Source organism: Meleagris gallopavo, chromosome 6 (assembly GCF_905368555.1).
Source record: "Meleagris gallopavo chromosome 6, MGAL_WU_HG_1.1, whole genome shotgun sequence".
NCBI classification, from domain to species: domain Eukaryota; kingdom Metazoa; phylum Chordata; class Aves; order Galliformes; family Phasianidae; genus Meleagris; species Meleagris gallopavo.
This window is the reverse complement of record NC_139409.1, coordinates 27,930,723-27,955,572: the sequence shown is the minus strand read 5'-3', so window position 1 is coordinate 27,955,572 and position 24,850 is coordinate 27,930,723. Positions and strand designations below refer to the sequence as shown.

Sequence of the window (24,850 nt, the reverse complement as noted above, 5' to 3'; positions counted from 1 at the left end):
TTACAATGAAGCTGCATAGCACATAGTTTATAGATTTATAAGATTTAGATTAAATCAGGATCTCTTCCTGTGTTTATCAACAGCATTAAAAAAAAACCAACAGTAAGCGAACCTGGAATACCGCAAACCAATCAATAAAGTTTAAATGCTCCAGTGAATCTAACCTATAACAGGTCCTTGTTTGGAGAACATGCTCAAGAAACACATGTGCCTTTAAGAGGTCTTGAAAGAATTTACACCCATGGACCATTACCATTCCCAAACACCCTGCAGCTTTACCAGCCCAACATGTGCTGACTGTATATCACCATGACCCTTTCACTAAAGCTCTTTTGACTGGAGTGCTTTTAATACCCACTTTCTCAGCTGAGCTCAGGAGTGATTTGTTTTACATGCCACATTAATCCTTTCCACATTTTCTGGATGAGGCGACCACAATTCCACTTGTGAGGTGTTTCTAAAACATAGTTATAGGAATAAAGCAGCAGGGTCCCAGACTTGACAACTTCCCTTTGGGCGGCTGACAAAGTGGGCTATCGGGGCCGGTGCTGGAGCTCGCAGTTGTGCCCGGCAGCGAGGGTGGGCTGCTCTCCGTGGTTAGCAGGAGGCCCAATTATTGTTGGCAATTCAGCCACAATTAAAACCCTGTAGGGATCTTCATAGGTTTAATGTCCAATGAATGCTGATGCAGATTAATAAAATCCAGCTCTTCTTTTATAAGCTTAAGATGAAATGGAATAGAGAGAAACAGGACTGAAAATATAAATCGCAGCTCCGTAAAACCCAAGAAGTTTATGCCTCACACCTACGTGATTGGAGGAAAAGAGCTTTTTATAAATGGGCAATTAGTGTTCAGCGTACTGGCTTTTATTATGTGGTAATTTTACAGTTTTCACTTTAAAGACACCCCCAAAAAAATCAAAGGCCAAATGAATTTCTGTTGCATGCATTTATGAGCTTTCTGCATTTATAATGTTAGCTCAATGTTACCAATGTAAGGTTTTGAAAATTTAGTGTTGTCAACAAGGCTAACAGAGTGGACCAACCAATTATAAAACTGTTTTTACATGTCAGCACTGTGCACATTTTATTAACAAGTTAGTATTATACTCCATTTTTAATGTGTTAAATAGAACTGTACAAGTAACTGGAGGACTAAAATTATGTTTCTATCCAATTTAATTTATAGCTCTTCCCCCATAAATTTTACTTCTGAGTTCAATGGTCTGAGCTGAACTATAAATTAGAGTTAGGTGAGTCTCAAATACAACTTGATTTACTCTGGTAATTTCTGAACGAAGTATCTGAATCCATACTTCTCTCTACAATTGTCTTTACAGCAAGGAATAGCAACACAATAGAAAAAAAAGCAGTGGCTGATTTCTCTCTTAAGAGGCTTTACTGTCACACACCAGGTCGTTCTACAAAACTTCAAACAACAAATGTACCTTCATGGATACTAATATGCAACCACTCATAATGTGTGGCAGGTGTCACCAGGTGGTGCCATTTCAATCTTCCAGACATTTTTTATTGCTATTTTTTTTTAAATTCAAGAATGCAAATAAATATTCTTTAATAGGAAGACATACTCATTTTCTTCAAATGTGGATTATACACAGTTTTATGTGAAGGAAGCTGTGATATCAGAAGGCAAGTTTGCTATTAGCTTTGATCTCATATTAAAATCTGTTTTTCAGGTGTAATTGTTGCTTGTAATCCTGGTATTAGTGATGAGATGCCTGAACAAGGGAATTGCTAGCAAGTTATTTGATTATCTCCATTCCATAATTTATTTATAAATAACTAAAACAACTTAGAATATAACCAGAGGCCACACATTCGATTTCTCCTGATCTGCCAAGATGTCTGCAGCTGCTCAACAGGGGGATGACAATGATGTCTACACAGATTCTCTTTCTTTGTATTGCAGTAAGATCTACCTATTGATCCAGTTTTTCATGCTAATTATCTGCAGCTGGGAGCCATGAGTATGCAGCTTTTATACAAGTCTCACTTTTGTGGTGGATTGCACTTCTGAGCATCAGATAGGACTTACCTGCTTGTAAATGTTTTTGCCAAAAAATATTACCACCTTCACATTTTCTTCAGAGTTCTTACTGACCTGTGGTTCTGTAAAATAAGAGGAAAAGAACTTAAAAGAAATGTCAAAACATCTTGCTGTGGTATATAATCTAGGTTCAATAGTATATGTACAGAATCTCTGTTCCTGAAATTGTTCTTCACAATTTGTCTTAATGGCTATTTAAAATCTTTTTTGAAGCTCGTGGGGAGGAAGAGGTATGGCTGAATTTCTAGTAGTTACTGGACTATTAATATGACAATGCAAGGGGCAGTACGAGATATCCAAGAAACAGCTTTTTCTTGCTGTCATTCATGAGGTATTGCATCTACTGAAGAAAAGACAACACTTCCAGTACCTCCCACTGGAACATGTGACCTGAGTACAGGCATTCACTGTCAGGGCAAAGCTAACATGAACCATGAGCTTTCTGAGTCATTCTAGTGAAGCGTGGGTTGTCTGAACCTCTCCCTGATGTTCTGCATTAGAGGAAGACTGCAAATGTAGCAGAAGATGCTGCTCCAGCAGGAAGACAATTACTTTTCATGGAATAACTAGTTAAATTTTTCCAGCCATGTAGTGGCAACATTTCCTGAAGGGTACGCTCTATATTGTGCTTTAAGACTTGATTCCTCCTAAATAGAACACCAGAGAAGATTTGGCAATGATTCCCATGGGGATAGGGTAGATGATAAGTCCCCTGTTCACCGTGCTCTTTACCATGCACACACTGCATTGCCCAGGGTCTAACAGGACTTTCTTGGAAAGGATCCAGGCAAGCTGGCCAGATAATCTCACTGTGCAAGAAGACTTTTGTGAGTCAGTGGCATTGCATCCACACTACTTAGTTACATTCACTAATACACATTCATCAGCAATAGTCTGGTCCTAGAACGGGCTAGTTCAGCACAAGCTTGTTTTTTTTGTACCTATTACTCCTTTCAGAATACATGTGTTTTCCTTAGCACTGCAGGGTTGATGTCCACTGCTTTTTTCGCAATATCCATTCACACATTCATGTTTTTGGCTCTTGACTATCTTAATCACTTAAGTTTCTACTGACTCTTTTTCATTTTTCTTTTACAGTGCACACACACAAAAAGACTTAGTGGACCAGAGACTTCATAGAAGCTAAAAAACCCTGAAAAACAAATGGGTAAGTCCAACAAATTAAAATAATTTGTTGCCACCTACATTGTGATAACACCACTTACTGCATAACTTAGAAAACCAGTCACAGAAAACAGTGGGCTGTAAATATTGTCTAGAAAAAATAGCTTTTCAAGATAATGGTCTAGATTGTATGTTACAAATGAAAACTGTCATTTTTTTAGCAAGACAACTTCCTGCAGCTTTGAGTGTGTGCATTTTTATATTTATCTACCCCAAATGGGAACATTTTAGTAAACAACTTATTTTGTAAAGGAAACAGAAACATACTTTCATCTTCTCTCCTTTGGAAATTATTACTTATGGGCAGGGATTTTTATTGTTTTCAGTAGCCATTTAACAAGGGCTTTCTAATTGTCCGTACCTCAAAATACAGATTTTGGTTGTGAGAAGACAACAAGAAAAAAACCCTTGCGCCTTTTAAAAACCTGATATAGCTTTTGATCACTTTTAAGATCCCATACTTGCAAAATTTTTATATGCCAGTGCAAAAATCAACTCTGCTGTATTTTGTGCTAGTATAGTCTAAGCCACAAAAAATTGCCTACTTCTCCTTTGCCTTTGGGCAGTTTTTCAATCTTCACTAAACCAAGTCCATAATGTAGGCCTGCTGGCCAACATTCCAGGTAAATGAATGGCTTTTAAGGAAAAATGATGCTGTTTTTCAAAAGCTTGACATTTTTAAAATACAAGTCCAGAATTGAAACCTTCAATAATTTTTCCATGCCTATATGTTTCAAGCAGCAAAACGTTACACAAATGAATACATCTGGGATTATTTTCAAGCTGTTATTTCCCACTAGGGAAAATATTTAGAAATAAGGCTCAATTTTTGTGCTGAAACTACAAAGAGGCCAGCCATCTTGATGCTTTTCCAGATTTTTTAATGGTTTTCCTGATATTGTAGAGTGACTTTACTGCCCTGTTTTGTATGCCCTTATATTCACCAATAGTAAGCATTTATGTTGGGCTTATTCCAATTTTTAAATCTGTTTTGTGGCATTTATGGCCTACAGCTAATAAGGACATTCAGTATTTTCTTGTAAAATATTGAAAATACCTTTTACCATGAAAATAAAGGGAAAACATTTTTAAAATTAAAAAAAAAAAAAAAAGGAAGAAAAAAGTGACCTAATCAAAGTCAGGATCCGCCCTTATTTTAAACTCCAGCAGGCTCTGCTGTAGTGCTATGCTGCTTTTTCCTGGGGATCAGGGTTCGGAGAGATACCCATGGAGCCAAAAAGAGCCTCCTGGTTGACCTCAGCTTACTGGACAACATCATAAAGCGCAGCAGAGGTTTGGCAGTGCCCAGGTGCAAAGTAGTACTCCTGGATCCAGCTAGGTGAAAGACTTTTAATGAAATGGATCTTGATAGAAAAGTCAGATGGTTGAAAATGAAACTTCCCACAGAAAAGGCTTGGGATGCATTTTCCGATGCAAAAACTCTGGAAGAATTTTTTATTGACCAAAAATTTCCATTTCTATTCTCTTTAGAAAATAGTGTCCTTGTTCTCTAGCTTGGGATTACTTTGTATTTTGGAAAACAAATCAACTGAAGCATAGAAAAAAAAAGGCGAATAGTCTCACACGAAGTCTTTCTGAAGAGATAAGTACAGTGTTGCTTTGGAAAAGACTTTAGTTAAAAAAAATAACTCAGGTTTTCAAGTTCTTTTTTTACATGATCTTTATTTCCCTCCAGAATTGTGCATGTTGTCATGGCACAGAAATCTGGTTCCTGTCTAATGTACTTTCAAATCATGTAGTATGGTTTCTGGTTCACATATAAATGTACAATCATTATGCCCATTCTATAGGCTGGAAACCAAGATATAGAGCAGCCTTGATGAAAGTTAACCATGCCAGCTGCAGAAATACCTGAACCAGATTTTTAAATGAAAACATTGGCCAGCCCTGGCCCAGTCTTGCACAGGGCCCATCCTGCTCCCTAATGCACAAACTTAAGAAGCAAGGCACTCTGCTTCTTCACAGCTTATATTTTCTCTGTATAATAGGGATTATTTTAACTAAATACCATATTTAGTTAAATCATGGTTGTAAAAAATTGCTTACCAAGACCCTAGGTGCCCCAGTGTTCCGCTTGGTGAAATCACGGTAACATTGAAATCATTATTCTGACAGGAACCCAGCCAGCCAGACGCCTACAGAAGCTCTTTTCCTCTCCTCTACTTGGGGAAGCACTACCCACAGCCCTCTCCAGAAACCTCTGTTCATTTGTTTATTTGTTGCATCGCCAGGTCTCTAAATTCTGGTTTCTGAGGCCTGGGGCAGGGGGTGTGAGCTACGGTAGCGTGGCGTCGGGGAGGTCTTGCCAGCCAATCTTGCTGAGCAAGCCAGGAGGAGGCTACTGCAGCTGGAGCTGAGGGGGCTCCTTGGGGAAGGGGAGCCACTGCCACTGCTGGGTCTTCCTGGTGAACTGTCCCATCCCAGTGCTTGCAGGGTTGCATCAAGCATTTTCAACAAAATGGGACTGAGCTGGCTGGCCTGGCTCCGCACAGTTCTACTCCTGTCCTTTGTGTGGGATGTGTAGAATTTGGATTTTTTTTTTTTAATTTAAAGGTTCATTGTGCTGCAAAATAGGAAAAGGAAGAAGAAAAATACATTTAAAATGAACTTCTCTCTGAGTCACATAATCTACAAGGCATCGCTAGCCAGTATCTAATTATTACCCAGCTCTCCTCCCACTTCTACTTATTAGGAAAGTTTAGATATTAGTTCTCGTTTGCTGTTCAGAATAGCACAGATGGAAGGAAATGAATATGCCATTTGCTTTCGTGACCTCAGGGGAGTGGAGCAAAAAATGGATGTGAAAACATTGCCAGAACCCTGAAAGTTATATTCTCTTATTCATTAGTTTTCCTGCTTCTCTATTCCATATGCCCTCCCTTCCTTCAGCTCCATGGAAAAGTATTGATGAGCCAAATGAGTAATACAATTAGAGCTTATGTATGACCTGAGCACTATAAGTGACTTGACTGGCCACTTAGCCAGGATGACTGCTGTGCTACCACAACCACTCAGAACAGCAAAGACTATGGACATGAAAGTCCAAAAGTTTCTTACTTTCCAGATCTTCTTTTGACTTATTATTTGTGGCTTAGTGCAAGTGAATGGTTCAATAGAGCAAGAAGTCACAATGCATAAACAGAAGGGACCAGATTCTTCATAAGGATGCACACATGGTTCTCATTTTAAGGCCTGAACCAATCCACTTAAATTAATGTAAATCCTTCTCTTGACTTCAATGGGAATCCAGCCTTTCTGGCTAGCTCCAGTAAAGGACTTAGGCACCTAAGGCAGGATGTAGGTGGAACAGTATCCAAAAGTGCTCTCCAGAAACCCGTGCTTGGCTGCTGCCTAATCCTGGAGGCGCCTAGCCTTGCAAGGCACCTCCCTTTTTGATTTTAAATTTCTGCAGGTGACAATAGTTGTCCAAATCATGTCCAGATTAGCCTGGTCTGAGCAGCTCATCAGCTATGTCTTTCCTCACACTGGTCTAAAGCCAGGAACTAAGCAGAAGACGCCTAAGACTTATGTGGACCACATCTGCTAGATGTCTTTAGGGCATCGTAGCACACACTGATGGATCAAATGCTCTTTGTATCACTCTGATTTAACAGTAAAATGCCTAAAGGCTTTGCTTCCAAAACGAACCTGAAAGCACAAGAAAGTTTTTTTTTTTTTTTTTTTGAGACAAAAAATTAGTGATTCATTGTAACTTCCAAATATGTTTAAATTTCAAGCTATCTTCACCCGTCTCTTTTTATATCCAATGTCTTTAAAGAGCATTGAAAACTCAGCTTTGAGAGGGATGAAAAACTGTCATCTTTATCCCTAGGTAGACTCGAACCTAAGAAAGTCCACATTCCCTGAATCAGGTTGAATGGAATCTGTGTCAGATGACTAAATTTGGAAATTTTTCCCCACATTAAAGTTCGGAAAGGAAACCTTCTATATTAAGATGAAAATGTATTAACATAAAGGAATACTATTTGCAAAAGTAAGCTGTATTTTGTGCAGGTACAGCACAGTGTGTCCAAGGCACGGACAAATGCTGTACATTGTATGAACATCGCAAGGTGGAAGTGTTAACTCTATGTCAGATATTTGGCAAAGTAGACATATAGCAACAGAAATAGAACATTTTCAACACATCCTGCTTTGAAAATAAAATCACTTGGCTTCTTAGTGGTATTTTTTCATTAAAAAAGGGGCTTTGCTGTGGCATTTATGTGTCAGGAGGAGCCCATTAGTCTATGATGATATTCTTTTTCCATTGACATTATCTTTTAATTATATTTTTCTGAGCCACATCGCTAGTGGAGGATCGATTTTTACAGCCCAGTTTACATATCGCTTCAGCATCTAATCCTGAGGAGGTGTTACACACTTTGAGGTTTTTGCTTCCCTTTTTTAAAATAATTTGGAACTCATGACTGCTTAAAAAGGCATCAAAAAAGGTGCCTGTCTTTCCTTTGAAGTCATTTTTTGCGGAAATCACAGTCACTGACCAAAAGGTTTCAAAAGATTAAATTGTGCTTATTTTACGACATTTTAAAACAGCAGGGTTAAATGCTGGGCCAGCTGCCAGGCAGTCAGCAGCACCCATACTTTCATGTTCAGCAGCCAGACACATCTACAGCAGTTATTCCCGAGTAGTTATTCCTGAAATATGTCACTCAGAACAGCAGAGAGGTTTTAAGATTTGCGTGCTTTGATGACGGGCTAATGAAAGTGTATTTTATATGTATACCAGGGGTGTAATGAATTTCAGAGTGGAGGAAAAAAAAAAACAAAGAAAAACAGAATGTAGTGGGCAAATTAGAGATTTGTAATTCTTTTTGTCAACACTGGCTTCTCTTTATTGTCAGGATCAACTCTGAGAGCTACACAATCATGAATATTGATTAATTGTGTGCTGTAGTGCATTGTTCACACATGGCAAAATAATTCTTTTTTTGCTGCTCTCTCTCTGTTTTACAGGGTCTGTAATAGACCAAGGTCCAGTTTAAACTCCCAGAGTTGTTCGAAAGAGGAGACATGAATACTGACACTGTTTTTAATGAGAATCCAGAGAACAGGGGGACACTCATGCACTGCAGTTTCCAACTGGCCAGCAATACTGGGCTGTGTGGATCTTTTTTGAAGTTCTGCTCTGTTACAGTCAGGAAGTGATCTGCTCCATTTTATTTATTTATTTATTTTTCTGCTCTTTTCTTTCTAATCCCCCTGTGTTGCCTGGTTTCCCAATGCTTGTTTTTTTTTTTTTTTTTTTTTTCTTCATCTGACTTATTCATTTTGAGGGCTCACAGGCCAGGTTCTCTCCACTGGTTTCCATCACTGTGCAGTGCAGGTGCTGCAGAGCGCTGGCTTAACTGCCTCCCACTGGGGGATTATTCTTACAAAGGGAGCCTTCCAGCCCATACAAGGCAGTATTAACAGCTTCGTGCCAGTTCTTGTGCTGGCACAGAGAGTGATGGAGAGACCCACAGGAGCAGAACAGAGCACTCTCAATTCTTAACGGGCACATCTTGGGGTCTGAAGCTGGGATTAGTTTGGATGTACTTGAACTGCATAAACTTATCTAAGTTCTGTCGTGGCTCAGGCTGACATGGGAGCAGCTGCCGAGTTGTGTGACCATAACCGGCTCCCCATCTCCTACTCTGAGTGGATCTTGGCACAGGAAGAATATCGGCCTTTTATTCTTGTCTTGCTGGCTGGATGAAACCCCACTGTCTAGAGATCAAAGGGGTTTGATGGACTGCCAAAAATAGTAACCTATACGTAAAACATGTGCTCCATTTATAGCGATCATTTGGAAAGTTTCCTGCTACTGCAGAAATGCAGATTACATTGATTTACTGTCCAGTACTGCAAAATACTGAGAGCCTTTTCAATGACTTCTATTGTATACATTTACAAAAAGACTGGGGAGATTTCTTCTTCCTTCCTTCCTCCCTTTTCCCTTCGGTATATAATACATAATCATGTGAAGTATATCTTTCTGAGTTTTTACACAGCTTTAGTGAAATGGGTTAATATCTTCACTTTGAAAGACATTGTCACCTGTGCTGATGCCTTAGACTTTGGAAAGTGAAATACTTCTTTTGATGTAAAGAGCATCTCTCCAGTACTTATGGAATCATTTTATTTTTCTTCTCAGTCTGCAGTTTTTGTGTTAGCTATGGAATATGTATTGAATGTTGTTTTCTGATACCTCTGTTTGTTGTTGTTGTTGTTGTTTATTTGTTTGTTTTGGTTGTTGTTGTTGTTGTTTTGGGATAGGAATAGATCATTATATAACATAGTAAGTAAATTATAAGGTACACATGAGTACAGACTCCTTGTGTTTTGAGCATATCTGTGGTAAGGACAACACACCAGTTCCAAGCCTGATCTATTTCTACTGCACAGAAAAGATACTTTCAGAGTCCTTTTCAGAAAGGTCTTAGCACCTCTGCGGCACTGCATTTACAGACAGCCTGAGCTCAAGCTGTTGCTATAACTAGGAAGACATGCTACATTGAGCAATATGATCTTATGCAGACAATTAGAAGTAAATCAAGGAGTATAAAAGTGTGAAGTCCTTTGTTTGTCCAACCTACACAGATCTAGTTTATGTATAGGACCAGAGATCTAATTAACGAAGTTGGAAATCAAGGTGAGCCTCTGTAGTTCATAATTCATAGAAAGTCTTGTTATCCTATGTAGCAGTGTGTATGCTGTAAAGAGTAAATTGTCTGGAAAACTCAACAGTATAAGAAGGGAACAAAAACTGAAGAAGGGAGCAATGGCTATAACCATAGGCCTACAACCTTTTAGACAAGTTGTAATCAGTTATACATTTTAGTAGATGATAAAGAAAACTATCTTGGCCTTCATTTCATGACATACATTAAGGAAGGATGTTATTTTTTTTTCTCCAATAAGTTATGTATCTAAGAATACTCAGAAATGCCTTTTTTTCTGTTCCTGGTTTTATTTTTCTAAATCCTTTTCCTCTGGATCCTAACTGCTAACTAATAGGCACCATAAGAGTTAATTATTCTATCTCTGGATACTATTAAATTCACCCCAATTCACTCCTCTGCTTCCCGTCTGTTAACGTCCTAAGGATCAAAGCTCAATATAACTATTTTAGGCCAAGAGTTCAAAATGCTACCATTCATACTATAACTTAACAGGAAAGCATGAGTTGCTTTTACTCCTAATAAATCATAAGTTTTTGAATTTTTCTTTTTTTTTCCTGAAGAATTAATTCATTTTCCCCCCATTTTTATAGCCCTAGGATCGTAATCTCAAAGATTACATCAATCTGTTTTCATGCATCCATTCCATGTCAATTATTTGATGCAGAAGAAATATAACTCTAATCTAAAAGCATTGGATAAGAAAAAGGTAGCTGCATTTTAGGAAGAAGCGTGAGTTTATAATGGAGGAAAAAGTAAGTCTGTCCGCTACTTGTAAATTACAGAGGTATTTTTCTTTTAGATCTCTGCTGAATTCCTAACAAATGTTCTTAATAGCCGCTCCATTTGCAACCTGAAGATTTTGCATGGAAGGAGTTGTTTTAATTAGCTTTTAAATGTGATATCCTCAACAATGGCTTTCATAAGTTTCGTAAGTTTCTGCATTCTCATCCAAAATGTGTTGGCTGAGTGTTGGATTTTATCCTGAAATCATTTTGATTTAAATGGCAACCAATCTGTCCTCCACATTGAGATTTACTAACACTTTCCATATTGTATTTACGGCAGGACTGTCCATTAAAAGAAAAAAAAATCTTTTTCTGTGTTCTCTACATGGCAGCGTTTGCCCCATATGCATTTGGCGCTTGTAATACGATGCAGTTGCAATGCGTTCCGAAGGTGATAATCACATCTCCCTCTAGTGGCTTTCTGCAGCAGGGACAACAGCCTGCTGCCTGCTGACGGCTGAAGAAAGAGCTCACTTAACTCCCAATTTACTGGTTTCAGCTAAGCTTCTTCTTCCTAAGATTCTAGCTCAGTTTGGCCAAGAACTAGAACATCTGCTTTTGTGAGTGATGGGCTGTTTCTTCTCTAAGCAGTACAGAAGAAATATTGAGGGTTAGAATGAAGCTGTTGCTTCAGCCTATTAAAGATGGTGAGGAAGAAAAGAGGAGCTCTCAATGGGTGAGCATGCATGCAAACATGTAGACAGTATCATTAGAGTAGCCCTTGCAGATGGTGAAGGTAAAAGAACTGAAAGGTTTAATCTGAATAACAGTCTCAAAGTACTTATTTTATTTTAATCCTTGCAGTCTATATTTAATTCATATTAAAAGCCTGGGCTCTGTGATGTTGTAATACTCCATCCTTTGTATCAGATGTGAATTCTTCCTTGAAAACAGGGCAATAGAGTGTAAGCGTAAGCAGTGAGATTGGAAATTCCAAACTAATAGTTCTATGCTGCTTGCAAACTATTTATCCATGTCAAATACTTACCTAAGTTATGTTGTTTATAAAAAGAAAGGATAGCTTTCCTCTCAGCTCATACAAAATATCCTGTGATGGAAGTCAGACACTTTGCAGAAATAAACATGCACTTTGGAGGTAGTGCTGTTTAAATGGTGTAGCTTGACTGGCATTGGCTCCAGCTCAAGGTCTGAAACGTCCCCCTCCACAGCCCTCCACATCAGGCTCCCTCCTCTCCTACTTCCACCCACCACACCAGCCCTTGCCTTCCTGCTTTTAAGTTGATGCCCTGGACTTATTTATTGGTGAAATAGCACTGTTCAGCTTGAACAAACTGAACAGTACTGTTCAGTTTGAAGAATGCATATTTTTTCTTCTGCGAAGTATTGTCTTAATCAGTAAAATTTGTCTGACGCTTGATGTTGAGAAGGGTGAAGAGATGATGGGAGAGGGGAATAACCCAGGCCAGCTGTGTGTATCCTGACTGCACATTTGAGCTCAGCCAGGCAAAGGCAGTCTGGCTGCAAGAAGTAAAATATTACAGGCTTTATCATAAGGTTTGGATGGGAACATAGGTACACAATGCTTCTTTCACAGATTTCTGCTGTAAACTTTGTCCTTTATGGGGTGATTCAATGCTTTGTAATGAAAAAGGTACTCTACTCTGAACTTCCCTGCTTTTTTTTTTTTTTTTTAAATTTCTGAAGAATAGTAATAACAGAGACCAAAACAAAAGACAGAAGAAAATATACTCCAGCCTTGTAAAAAGAATCTTTCCTGGAAAATGAAAAGCCATGGTACCACTGGGATTAGCTATTCAAAGGATCTGAAACTTTGCCATAGCCTCTACAGCTGCTTCAGAAATTCATTTGATACCTCTCTGCTTTCTCTGTATGGTTATTTCACACTTATCTGAGAGGTGTCCTAACCAGCTTGTGGACAGACAGGGCAATAAGTATGAAGACATTAGAATTCAGAAGCAGTACAGTTATTATTATACTGTATATATTTCCTAGTTCAGTTTCTACATTGAAGCATTGGGATTTTACTGCTTGGACTGATCAGTGAGTTGCTGTAAAATCACTATTGCACTATCCACTTAACTAAACCATAGACACCAAGCACCTGCGGAAACACAAGGCAATTATCTTAATCTTGCTGATATGTTTCCAAATTTGTTGCTTTCTCAGAGAGATTATTTATTTGCAGATCTCCTTCAACTAGCATGTCTGCTCTGTTCTAGACATTTGTTTACAAAGTGTGTATGTATTAATGCACGTGTGCATACAAATTGCCAAATTGCTCTCTAAATTCTTAACTAGTTTAGTTAAGAACTTCTTACTGTGATTTAATCCTGGCTATGTTAGATATGCACACAAATTCCTAGAAAATTACTGGTCCTTGTTTTAGTATTGAATATCATCTCATGGATTGACAGAAAGCTAATTTCTGAATCAAATGATTAGATCTTACATACACAGATGCAGGAGACTATATTGAATTCATGTGCTTCTATTGATATAACCAATAACCAAACACTACCTGAAACCTAACAAACTGGAATGCATTCTATCTATATCAGTTTATCACTAAAGCAAGATCATATTCCAACTGAGAAAATATGAAAATCAAGATACCAATAAATTGTAGACTTTTTTAAACTGTGCTTTAAAATAAAACAACTTGCAAAGTCTTTGTACAAAAAGATTATTTCACAGTTGGAAGGAGAATGTTATTAGTGTGTGATGGATATTAATGATTCAGTCCAATAAACAGAAAATTGAGAGATGTACACCAGTACAGTAAATTCTTAAAATACAGATGATGCACAAAGAGCCAATAATGTTTATTTTTCAAGTATACTGTGTTTTATGTTTTGTAGAATAGCAGCTAGGGATTCTTAAAGAATTATTTTGTAATTCTCACAGGATGTCCTTTGTTTTTTCAAGGAATATTCCCCAGTGTTTCTCTTTCCATCAGATGCATCCAGCACGATCACAGGAAGACACTATTTCCCTCCTACTTTACAGGAATATGTATCAACACAGGATCCATGCCACGGTGTTAAATTAACAATTGTTCAGTAATGTAGTTCTCTCTTATTTCTCTTGTTCCAGTGGAAATTCTTGATGTGACTGAAACGTCTGCAGATTCTTTTGTTGACTTTACGAGCATTGGTGCAGACTCTGTCTGTGATACAAGAGAATCGGCCGTGCAGGATGGGAGTGTAATTCCACCAGAGGACTTCTGGTGACCTCATAAACTATGAGAACTGGCATTTTCTTTAATGGGCACCACGTGGTTAAATTCCCATGCATTAGTTTGAAAATGTAGGGCTTCATTTGATATTGCAGAAGGATACCAGACCTACCATGTCAAATTGTTTCTCTTTCTTCTAAAGGAGCCACTAGCTTTATGTTACAGTCAGTCTTCTTTGGTAGCAAATGAAATATGCCATTCTGGAAAATGAGTATTTTCTCTGGCAAAATGAACTTGAAAAGTACATTTCATAGCAAAGCACATATTTGGGTTATATTCTTTTAAATAAACTTTCTAAAAAGATGGCAATAAATTCAAGAAAAGGTGTGGTTTGTGCAGCATTGGCTTGCTTGCAAATTTTTAAGTATGAGGCATTTTAAAAAAATTAATTTATACATCAGCTAAAAATACAGGAATGGAATTGTTTTAGATCAGTTGAAAATCTAGACTATATTAAATCTTTTTTAATTTAAACTAAGTGAGGTGTCTAAAACTGTTCATGTTGACTGTCCACAATTCAAAGTTACTTTAACTAAAGCAATTGTACTCAGTTGGTTTTATCTTGTATTGCTAGGAATTTTCAAGGGTTCATTGTGGTTGACTTGAATCTTCACTTCTGTGGAATTTGCTCGATCACCTTTGTATGACACTTGTAAATTTCCTTTGCCTTCACTAAAACTATGTTTTGTCTTTTTAAACCACTGTACAGCCATTGTTTATACCTATAAAATGCTGCCTGTGACCAGTCCAAAAAGAAGATCTGACAGTCAGATGATGATTCAGGCAGTTGTGGTAACAGGGCCAAAGTCTAAATTTGTCAGCATAGCTTTTTTTTTTTTTTTTTAATCCTAAATGATATTAGTACATAGCAAGGAAAAGCTCTAAATGTTGCTCATACTGGTGAATTCATACCGGGAAATGATCTATCTTTCTAACTATGAGAGAAAAGATCATTGAACTGCCTGATCTCTATTTTCCCCTGCATGTTATATATAATTTTATTGTTAGCTCTGTCCATAAATACTGAACATTAAGTACAGACTAGGATATGGTACATTTTATCTAGCTTCAGGTCACAAATCACCTTGAAATTGAAGGGGGAAAAGGGCACCTTCTAAATTCTTCAAAACCTGCTTAGTGTGGACTTTCTAATGTGAAGTCCCTGGTACTGGTTTTTCTCTAGGATAAGTTTTGAACTTTATGTGTCATTGTTCCTTATGGTATAAATGCACTCCATGTTTTTCACCAAGAGCATGGCTCAACTGTATGGTATGGCATAGACACTTTTTCTCTAGTTTTATCCCATGTCACATAACCAGGCAGAATAATTATGTATCTTAAGTTTAATTTATGTGACTTAAAGAATTGCAGTGTGAGCACATGGAATAAGGTTGCTCCTCCCGTGTTACTATCATAATACAGCTAAGCAGATTTCATGTAAAAAGCTCTTTCTTAACAGCACTTAGAATAATTCCAGTTATAATCTCATAGCTGAGATTGTTAATAAATTACAGGCGTATGGGAGCTGTAATAGCCTTGGGATGCAAGTTGTATTGCAGTAGGTTAGTTTGCACAGGAGGAAGATCTCTAAGGCTTGTTGAATAAATAGATGGATCTTTTCTGAACTACATGGAAAATAATGTATGTTTTTGGTTTGTTTGTATTATTTTCTCCACATGAAACCTGTGTTTGGTCCAACAATTCTGTGGTTTCTTCACTTTGTGATAATAGTTAACATCCTCACTGAAGTCTAAGCAGCGATGACAATTGGTTTAGAAGCTCAAGTCTGATTTCTGTTGCTGTTTCGCTTTATGTTAGTTTCAATATGCAACTGAAACCATTTTGCAAAATCTAATGGCTTATGATTTCGTGTTTTTCTTTTTTTAAATGTTGTGACCATTTAGAAACTGTTTCATGCAGTGCATCCTTTGGCCTTTGAGGTGTGCACCTAAGGACTGGACTGACAGTAATGGCAGACAGGTAATGCCGCCTCTGGATGGTACTAAATGCAACAGATGAGAAACATTTCCTTTTTTTTTTTTTTTCCCCTCTCCTTTTACTTTTTATTTTTTTCCTGAACATACAATTAATACAAAAGTAAATCTGCTATAAGGTAATTATTTTTAGGAGGTAAGTGGACTAGAAGAGAATAAAGAAAGAATTAAACATTTACATTTTGGGAATACTGAAGCTTTTGTGAAAACTTATTTTAGGAAAGATGATAGTGGTTTTCTATTCCCTTCAATAATCTTGTAAAAAAGATTAATAGCTTTGGAGTAGATGTACATATTTTGAACTTCCTTTCTGGACTGAGCACAAAGAAAACCTAGCTTGTTTGTGGTTGTAGAAGAATCATAGGTGGCTTTGTAGAAAGGCAGGTAGCTGCCAGGGTGTACAAGCCTCTTCTCTTCCCTTTTTCCTTTCCTTTTTTTTTTTTTTTTTTTTTTTTCTGTGACAACATTTTTCAATATATTGTCATTCTTTCCCCAATTTTTTCTAAATAAAGTGAAACGTCAAATCAGCAGAGAATTAAAATGTATTTATAAAAAACAACCAAAAGGGCATCTGATGTTTTACAGACATTCCAACACCTTCAGGAAATTTGAACTCACACCAAAGGGTCTGATATTCATTTGAATCTCCATCTGTGCTGAAGCACATGTGTGCACACAACACACATTGAACCACTACAGTGGAAAAAAAAATCCCTGCTCTTAAATTATAGCAGCTCTCTACAATTATTCTGTAACCACAAAGGCTTTGGTAGTTTTGAGACATAGCAGTGGCTTCGGGTGATCTGATCACAGAGCACCGTTTTGTTAGAGAAATCCCTTTGCTGAAAGGTATGGAAAAGCTGAAGGAGAAACACAGGGAGCTGCAGGCTCCCAGCACGAGGGCAGTTTGGAGTAAAGGGGAAGGGTTCAAGAAGCTGATGTGACAGCAGACACCCTACAGCCAGAGTTAACACTGGAAACATTGCAGTTTTACTTCCATACCAGAAATCTCCATGCTTGAAGAAAAGGATATAGTCATTAGTCCTCAATGGGAATATGACCTTTCCCTTAAAATATCTGTGTGATGCTTTTGATCCTTTTGACTCCCTCTAAGGGATAGATTAAATATGTGGCAGTGTCTACTCCTAAGCAAGGATTAAGCCTGGCTTTTGGAAGTAGAACTATATTGCCTAACTTATCATCATTTATCCCGTTCTCTGGGGACCCGTTTTCCATTTTTCTCCCCCACCCCCATGCTTTTTCTCTGGGGTTTGATATTGACCTCAGCTGCATTGGCCTTGGCTTCACTGTTGTTACTTCTGATTTTACACTTAAACAAGTATTATGTCTCAGATATCTTGTTAAACAAAATGCTGTTCTGAGGCTTAGTTCTCATGCAATCTGCACTTCCCTTAGCACATTTTTGTTCATGCATTTTAATAGTAAATATCCTTAACGTGATTTATAGGTTTATGTCACTCAGTATTTAGGTGGAATTCCCTGAGGATAAACCTTGATCTGTGATATTTGTATTTTCACTTAATGAAGCAGTTCAGCATATCTGTATCTTCAGGACCTCTGTAAGTTCCACTAACTTCAGTTAAGCCCAAGAACATACTTTACTGCTTTACCAAATGGATGCTTAAGACTAGCACACACATAAATATTTTTTACTGAATCAAGTCATAGTTGAACACTGTGTACAGTGTACAATCCATTTTTATTCCCATTTCTCTTCTAATCTGCTGATGTAATCATTTATGTCTTGTAGTATCCTTGTACATTGTTTCCAAGTTAGAAGCTACAGTGGGACTGAAGGTCTTATTCAAGGGAGGATAAAATTAATCCATTCTGCAGCTGTGAACCAGAGAAGTCCCAGCAAGCTTCCCAGTAAAATGAAAAAGTGATGGTATGCCACGCTGGCTCATAAAAATGTAATTTAAGCACTGCCCTCTCAATAAAAATATCACATTTAGGACACAGTAATCCCCTTCTGAACCTTATCTTACTTTTCAACAGCTCTTTGGACTCATACAATTGATGCACTTTGAATTTCCTGTTGGTCAGGTAGCATGACTTTCTGTACCTCCCTCCCACAACCACAGCTTTGCACTTCGCTCTAAGCAGGCAATATCCAGACTCAAGCAGAAAACTGAATCCATGGTCTAAAATTCAGCAAGTTTAGGAGCTTTTAGGTACTTAGCTGGCAGTCTTCAGAGCTACTAGTGCTTAGAGCTGTGGCCTTTACACATATTGCATGAAAACGTATGAAACTTCAAAAATGCTTTTCAATTGTTTTCTCAAGACTCTTGCCAGAATCTCTGCCTTCCTTTCATACTTTTTTCATTTTAACAAGCTCCTGATTTATGACAAGAAATCACCAGACACCTAGGTTTTTTGCACTTATTAAAATAGACAAATTCTTTGGTGTTAGAAAATCATCATAAGAACGTATATTTTTTCCATACTAGATTGAATTGCATGCAAGTTTCCCAGTCCTCCTCCCGCCTATGGTCTGGAGGTTATGTTTCAGTACAGGGCAAAAATAACCCATTCCAGTGTCTGTCTCAATAAAGCTTTTTGATTTTTTTTTTTTGTCAGTTGGAGGCAGAAGTAAGGTTCCTTTATTGTCCCCAGAGTATTCTGCATTTTACTGATATAAAAGGATCTGCTTGCTTTGCTTTAGCATGTATCATAGTTAATCTTCAAAATAGACGTCATCTTCCTAGCTTCCGTGTCTGAAGTGCACTGATGATTTATAAGCTCATAGTCTATTTTCATGATGTCTTTCCTGGCTGTCTTCTGTTTCTCCCCTGTGGAACACTGGGCCTTAAAATCATTGCAGTAAGGACAGGCAATCTGTCTTCTTTAGATATGTATTGCATTTTCCCAATGCCTGAGCCTATAGAAAGCGCCAATGCTTTTGTGGTTCTGGCAAGGAAGCCTCAGGAAAGTGTGGAGTTTTGGTTTGGATAACAGAGGAGTTGGTTGGGGCTTTTAAAACAAAGTGTTCTTTTTTATTATTCTTTTCATCAGATAATGCTGGGAATATATGAATAAGTTTCAGAAGGAGTTTTGGAACTCCAGAATGATGTTTCTGCTCAAAATCATAGACAGATGTTAGCTTAGGGTTCATTGTTTGCAAGGTGCAGCTCTACTTCAGGCATATGAGGGACATAAGAATGGGCACACCAGACAGATTAGTGTCCTCTCCAGGCCAGGAGCTTCTGTCTGAGAGTAGTCAGTAGTGAATTATTAAGGGTTATTTTTGCCTAGGGGCGAGCACTTACGATAGTTTTCTGTCCAAATGCAAATTGCCATCAGTTATGTGCAATTTAACTGCATAATTAATATTATTTAATAATATTACCACTAATATTTCTGCTCACTTTTCATACAATATAAAATCTAATCTCCTGAAACACCTTTTAAAAAGGATTCACTTAGCTTGCATGTGTCTTGCATGACGTGTCCTGCATGAAGATTCTCTTCCTTCAATGTACTTTGATATTGCCAACCAGTGCTTTTATTTCATAGTTCTTGCAATGGAAGAATCCATTAACTGTTATTCCTATCCACTTTCTTCTTGCCATTCAGTGTTTTTATAGACATTTATTACTGTTTCTGTGGTCTTTTATCCAAGCAGAACAGTCCCAGTCTGCCCAATCTTCTTCACATAGAAAATATTCCACACCTTTTTCCACTGAAATTTATCTGAAACAATTCTGTGCCAGTCTTTTGTATAGCAGATGTGCATGGTCTAAATTCAGGCTATTTTTTTTTCCTGGCATGAATAGGTAGTTAAATATTAGCTGATATTTGCAATCTGGTTTCAGAAAAGGTAGATGCTCCATCGCAAAATGCATGGGCAGACTCTTCCTTCCAGTGCTTTGAAAGATCTTATTAAATACAAAGAAGAGCATTATTTAATAGCCCATAAAGAAGGATGGAACCTCTGTAGCCAAGAGCATTTGGCTTGTGATTAGAAATCTTAGGACTCACTGGGTTTTCTGAATCAACAGGTTATTCTTTTTTTGTCTGGGATGATTTATGAGGCCTATCTCTCCTTTTGGATTTCTCTTTGAAAACTGTTTGTTACATCCCAACCAATCATGAGGGCTGAGGAATGTAGGAAAATAAATATATGATTGCAAAATAGCCAGTTCTAGCTTGCAATGACAAGTGGGACAAGATTATACAGATTACACACATTCTGTCCAAACATCTTATGTTCATTTGCCTAAATAAAGATGATGAGTGACATTTGAGATGCAATATGGTACCTGGGACAGCAGTGTGGGGCTGGCAATAAGACTTGTGTCTTTCTGGAGCAATGTCTGATGAGCTGACTGGAAATCTTCAGGCATTTTAAATGGCATAACATACATGCGTTTGGCAATCACGCTGCATTCACCATTTCCTTTTTTCTGGTATTGTCTCCTCCTAGTTGATTTGCTTCAGTTTAATAAAGTGAAGTGTAAGTACAATTCTGTTTATTTGTAAAGGATGTGCACAGTAAAAATAGCCAATATTTTGATATCTAAGTTTTGATATATTCAGGTCCATGCTCCAGAACCATTCTCCCCATTTCTTCTTGTGATAGCCTCTTGACTGTTTCCTTTAAAGACTTCTGGCTTCTCACCTCTTTTGGTGCCAGCTCTGTGTTCAGAGCAAGGGATCTCTTTGACTTTGCCTAGAATTAGATTTTCCTATATCCTTTGGACATGTTTTCTGCTATTTCCACATAATCTCCTTATATATAAATACATTTTTCTCTTGCTGAATCCAGAGTGTTTACATAAATCAGTGACAGCCTATTGATCCTAATAAGAAATTCAGAAGTTACCAAAGCAGAGATTGTAGGGAAGTCAAACAACTGCAACTGAACATAGGCAAAGAAGTATTTAAGAGATCCAGTGAGATATACTGAGATACTTTTATATTTGTTTTTTAACAATGAAATATGAAACCATTTCAAGATTCACTTTTATTTTATGATTTGATTAATGTCTTATTACAGGCATGTCCAACCTGCAGCCCCAGCACAGTTTGCACTGCAACTACACCCTGCCCCGAGCCATCATGGCAGCAGATCTGACTCACATGGTCCGGCCCAGCCCAAGGTGCACAACCATTACTCAGCACCAAGTGAACATCAGTGGTTATTAAACCTATCTAGGCTGAAACTAGGGCACCGGGAGGGTGCAGTGCAGAGCCAGATCAAGTTAAGACAAATAGTTTATGGATTTTCATACACTGGCTAAACACAGTCCTGTGAATAGCAAAAAATATGCAGCCATACTTTGTTTTGATAAAGGAATTTGAGAATAAGTTTCAAGACTGCCAAAATGTCATGAATTTTTTTTTATTTGCAACTTCATTTTCAGTCCACATTGTCATGGTTTTATGATTTTTGGTTATCAGTATTCCATACCATAACATCACGCAGTGCACGGGGAATTAAGGTGTTAACGCTCCAGTTCTGGGCACCTATCTGGAAGAGAAGAACTACATACCCCAGGGGGCTTTGCAGTCAGAGAGGAGATATAACCCCTAGCAAGGTCACCTGATGTGCTCTTCTACATCAGGCTCTTCTCTCTGCTGCTGAACTGGACTGTGCATCTCACCTCATGGTTATGGTGAGGCCTATCCACCATATGAGAGAGGACACTCTCTGTCATTATATTTGATTTATTAGCTCCAATTCTAATTATATTGTATTATAGTGTGTTATCTTGCATTCCAATACTGTATTTAGTAAATTAGTTTGTTTCTCCTCAGATTGTTGCCACTGTTTTTAATTATTTTGAGGTCCCCTGTTTCCCTTTTCCGGAGGTGCAGGTTTTGCGAAATCCCTCTGCCCCGCTAGTCATAGAACTGGGCCGAACCAGCTCATAAACCGTTGACAAACATAAATACATTACTTGTGAATTTTCAAATGGAATGCATAGAGTTTCAATCTAAAATTAAAATAAGAGATCATATCTCTTTCCCAGACTTCTATAAGCCTTCTCATACCAGAGGGAAATATGGCTCACTTCACGGCTCACTTTTGTCAGTATGCACGTTTGTGAACAACTCTTTTCAGGGATGAAGCACAGGAAGACTAAGACTTCATCAAAAATTCTGATGAATGTCTTAAGAACTCATTAAGAATTGCAACCACTTCTATCAAACCAGCCTGATGCAACAATTTCATAAAAACAAGGTCAAATATCCTGCTAGTTTTATGTCCTTGTTTCTTTTTTATATATTTGAATTAAAAAAAAAAAACCCAGAACATTAAAAATTAAAATGAGTTTTGTTCTTATATACATTGTATTATATATTTCATGAAGACTGCTCTGAAAGTAATGCCTCCTATTTTATTATGTTGGCTCATGATGTCAGAAGTGGATATTGGTGGTATGACAGTAGAGGTTGTACCTTCCCAACAATACTTCATTACATTTTGTTGCCATACATATCAGAAATGCTAAGTCAGGGCTTGAAACAGTGATTTAGCACCTGGTGGGAAGGCAGGGCCAACCCAGTGGTGCTCAGGTGCAAGCAATGCACCTGAGTGATGGAAGGGTTGGAGCCATGATCCATCCCTTCCCAAGCCTCATTTAAGGGCTGGCTGTGGAGATGAGTTGCTTGGTGGAGATTCCTGTGTACCTGAGCCCTCATCTAGGGGTAAGCAGTTTCTTTCCTGTGTTTCTATGTCCCTGGTTGCTGCATATCCTCACTTGCTACAGCCTAGGACTTTGTTACTATGCTGTCATTGCTGTACTTTCCATTGCGTTATAGCTTTAATTATACCATATGACAGATGGTAGGAGAGGGGTTGTCTGGCAGAATGGTGTTTGACAGATTGGAAATGCATATGAAGCAAAAGTGTCACTGAATTCCTCCATGTGGAAAAAGTTTTCGTTTATCAGCACTTGCTGAACATTGCTGGAAAACGAACACTGGGTGTGAGCACAGAGAGGGTGGTATGTTTCAGTAGGGGTGACAGCAGGTCACCTTGGCTGGTGCAGATTGTTACAAGAACTGCATGCAGGCACTCGTTCATCACTGCTGAAAATGCTTTATCAAAGGTGGTGGCTGTGTTGAGGAGTGTTTTGTAGCTGAGCATTTGCTCTATTAAATAGTGTTATTGTTGTTCTTTTTATCAGCTGCCATTTCTATGGAAATAATTAGGAGGCATTACTTCTGGAAAAACCTTCATAGATGTGGCACTAGACAACTTCTCTTCACTCAGTGTGGCCCAGGCAAACCGAAACATTGGGCACCCATGATTTACTGTGTAATTACAATTCCTACATCAACATCCAGTATTATCCTCTGAAATGAAACTTATGAGAGAGTACTATATCTTGCCTAGTGATACAACTTTAAGGAAAAAAATTGCCGTAAATATGTTTGGGTTTGTATTCTCTGTTCTCTTACTTCCTTGCAAGGCTTTGAGAAGAACTGACAAGCAAATTCTACAAATAGATGGGTAGACAAACAGCACTATTGCAGTCCAAACAATCTAACACAACTGGGACAACATATGCTCATTAATGGTAATGACTTGCCATGAGGCAGCAACTCATGAAGTTTCCTTTGGTATAAACTCAAACTGAACTCTGAAAAGAGGATGAAGCTCTGCTGGTCTAGGGGTGAAGGGAATATACCTCAATGAGGTTGGAGGTGATATTGTTCCTAGCTGCAGTAAGGATATAGTGATGGAGGACCTGTGTCACAGAGTAAAACTTCTGCAGGAGGAGGCCTACAGTGCATATAGCATCAGAGACAATAAAAAGATCTTTAGCCTCATGAGAAGGATATGAACTACCTGATGTTTCTTGAGGGGACACCAAAGCAGGGCACAAGAAATCCAGGCTCTTGCTGGAGTGTGTAGAGGTTCACTTCCTGACACAGGCAACTGAAGAGCCCATGAGGAAAGAGGCTGATATTTACAAACAGTGAATTTCCTCATGATTCACTCTGAGCACAGCGATCAAACAGAATTGTGAGGACAACTGCCACTCTTCCATTCAAGAAGGACAAGAAGGTAGTGGGTTGATCAACCTCACCTCAAATGCTGGATAGGTGATATAACAAATAATTCTGGAAAACACTTCCAAACTTGAAGGAAAAGATGATTCTTCTTACAAGTAGCCAGCATGGGTTTGTGAAGGTGAAAATCATGATTGACCAAGCTGATAGACTACATTTGAAATGACCGTGTTGTTTGATAAAGGGAGAGCAAGGCTTTCAATTCTTTCTCCTGCAAAATTGTTATAGTGAAAATGATGAATTTTGGGATAGAAAGATAGAGCAAGGTAGATAGAAAACTAACTGAACTACTGCCATCAAAATGTTATGATCGGATGCATAAAGTCTAACAGGAGTGCAGTCGCTAGTGGTGAAACACCTCAGGCCCTCATACTGGGGTCATACTCTTTAACAGCTTTGTTAATTACCTGGATAATGGAGCTGCATGCACCCTCAGAAAGCCTGCGAATGGAAAGAATAAAAGAGTGGTTGATACACCAGACGGCTATACTGTCTTTCAGGGTACCTTGACATACTGGAGAAATGGGTAAGATGAATGTCATTAAGTTCAACAGGGAAAAACAAAGTCCTGCACTTGGGGAAGAATATCCTGCATGCACCAGTATATACTGGGACCTACTCATCTGTAAATCGGCTGTAGAAAAGGAACCACTGTACTTGGATTACTTGGATGACAGGAAGTTCAGTGGGAGCCAGTCATGCACCCTTGTGGCCATGGACAGATGTGGGTTTTGAGAAACCCATTTGAATACTGAACAAGAAAGACCTAGGAGTTCTAGGTGCCACTAGAATTTGGTGTAAATTAAGGCTTTTGGGATGGGGTTTTTTTGTCTAAGGCTTCTGAA

The 24,850-nt window shown here is 38.2% G+C and overlaps 1 long non-coding RNA gene across 1 annotated transcript in view; it reads left to right on the top strand.

Annotated features, from left to right (window-relative positions):
• LOC104911473 (uncharacterized) overlaps positions 1-24,850 on the top strand; it is a 139,166-nt gene that overhangs the window by 31,568 nt on the left and 82,748 nt on the right. The window contains exon 3 of the long non-coding RNA XR_004160123.2: positions 3,170-3,239. This is a non-coding gene — a long non-coding RNA (uncharacterized LOC104911473). The remainder of the gene's footprint in view (positions 1-3,169; positions 3,240-24,850) is intronic.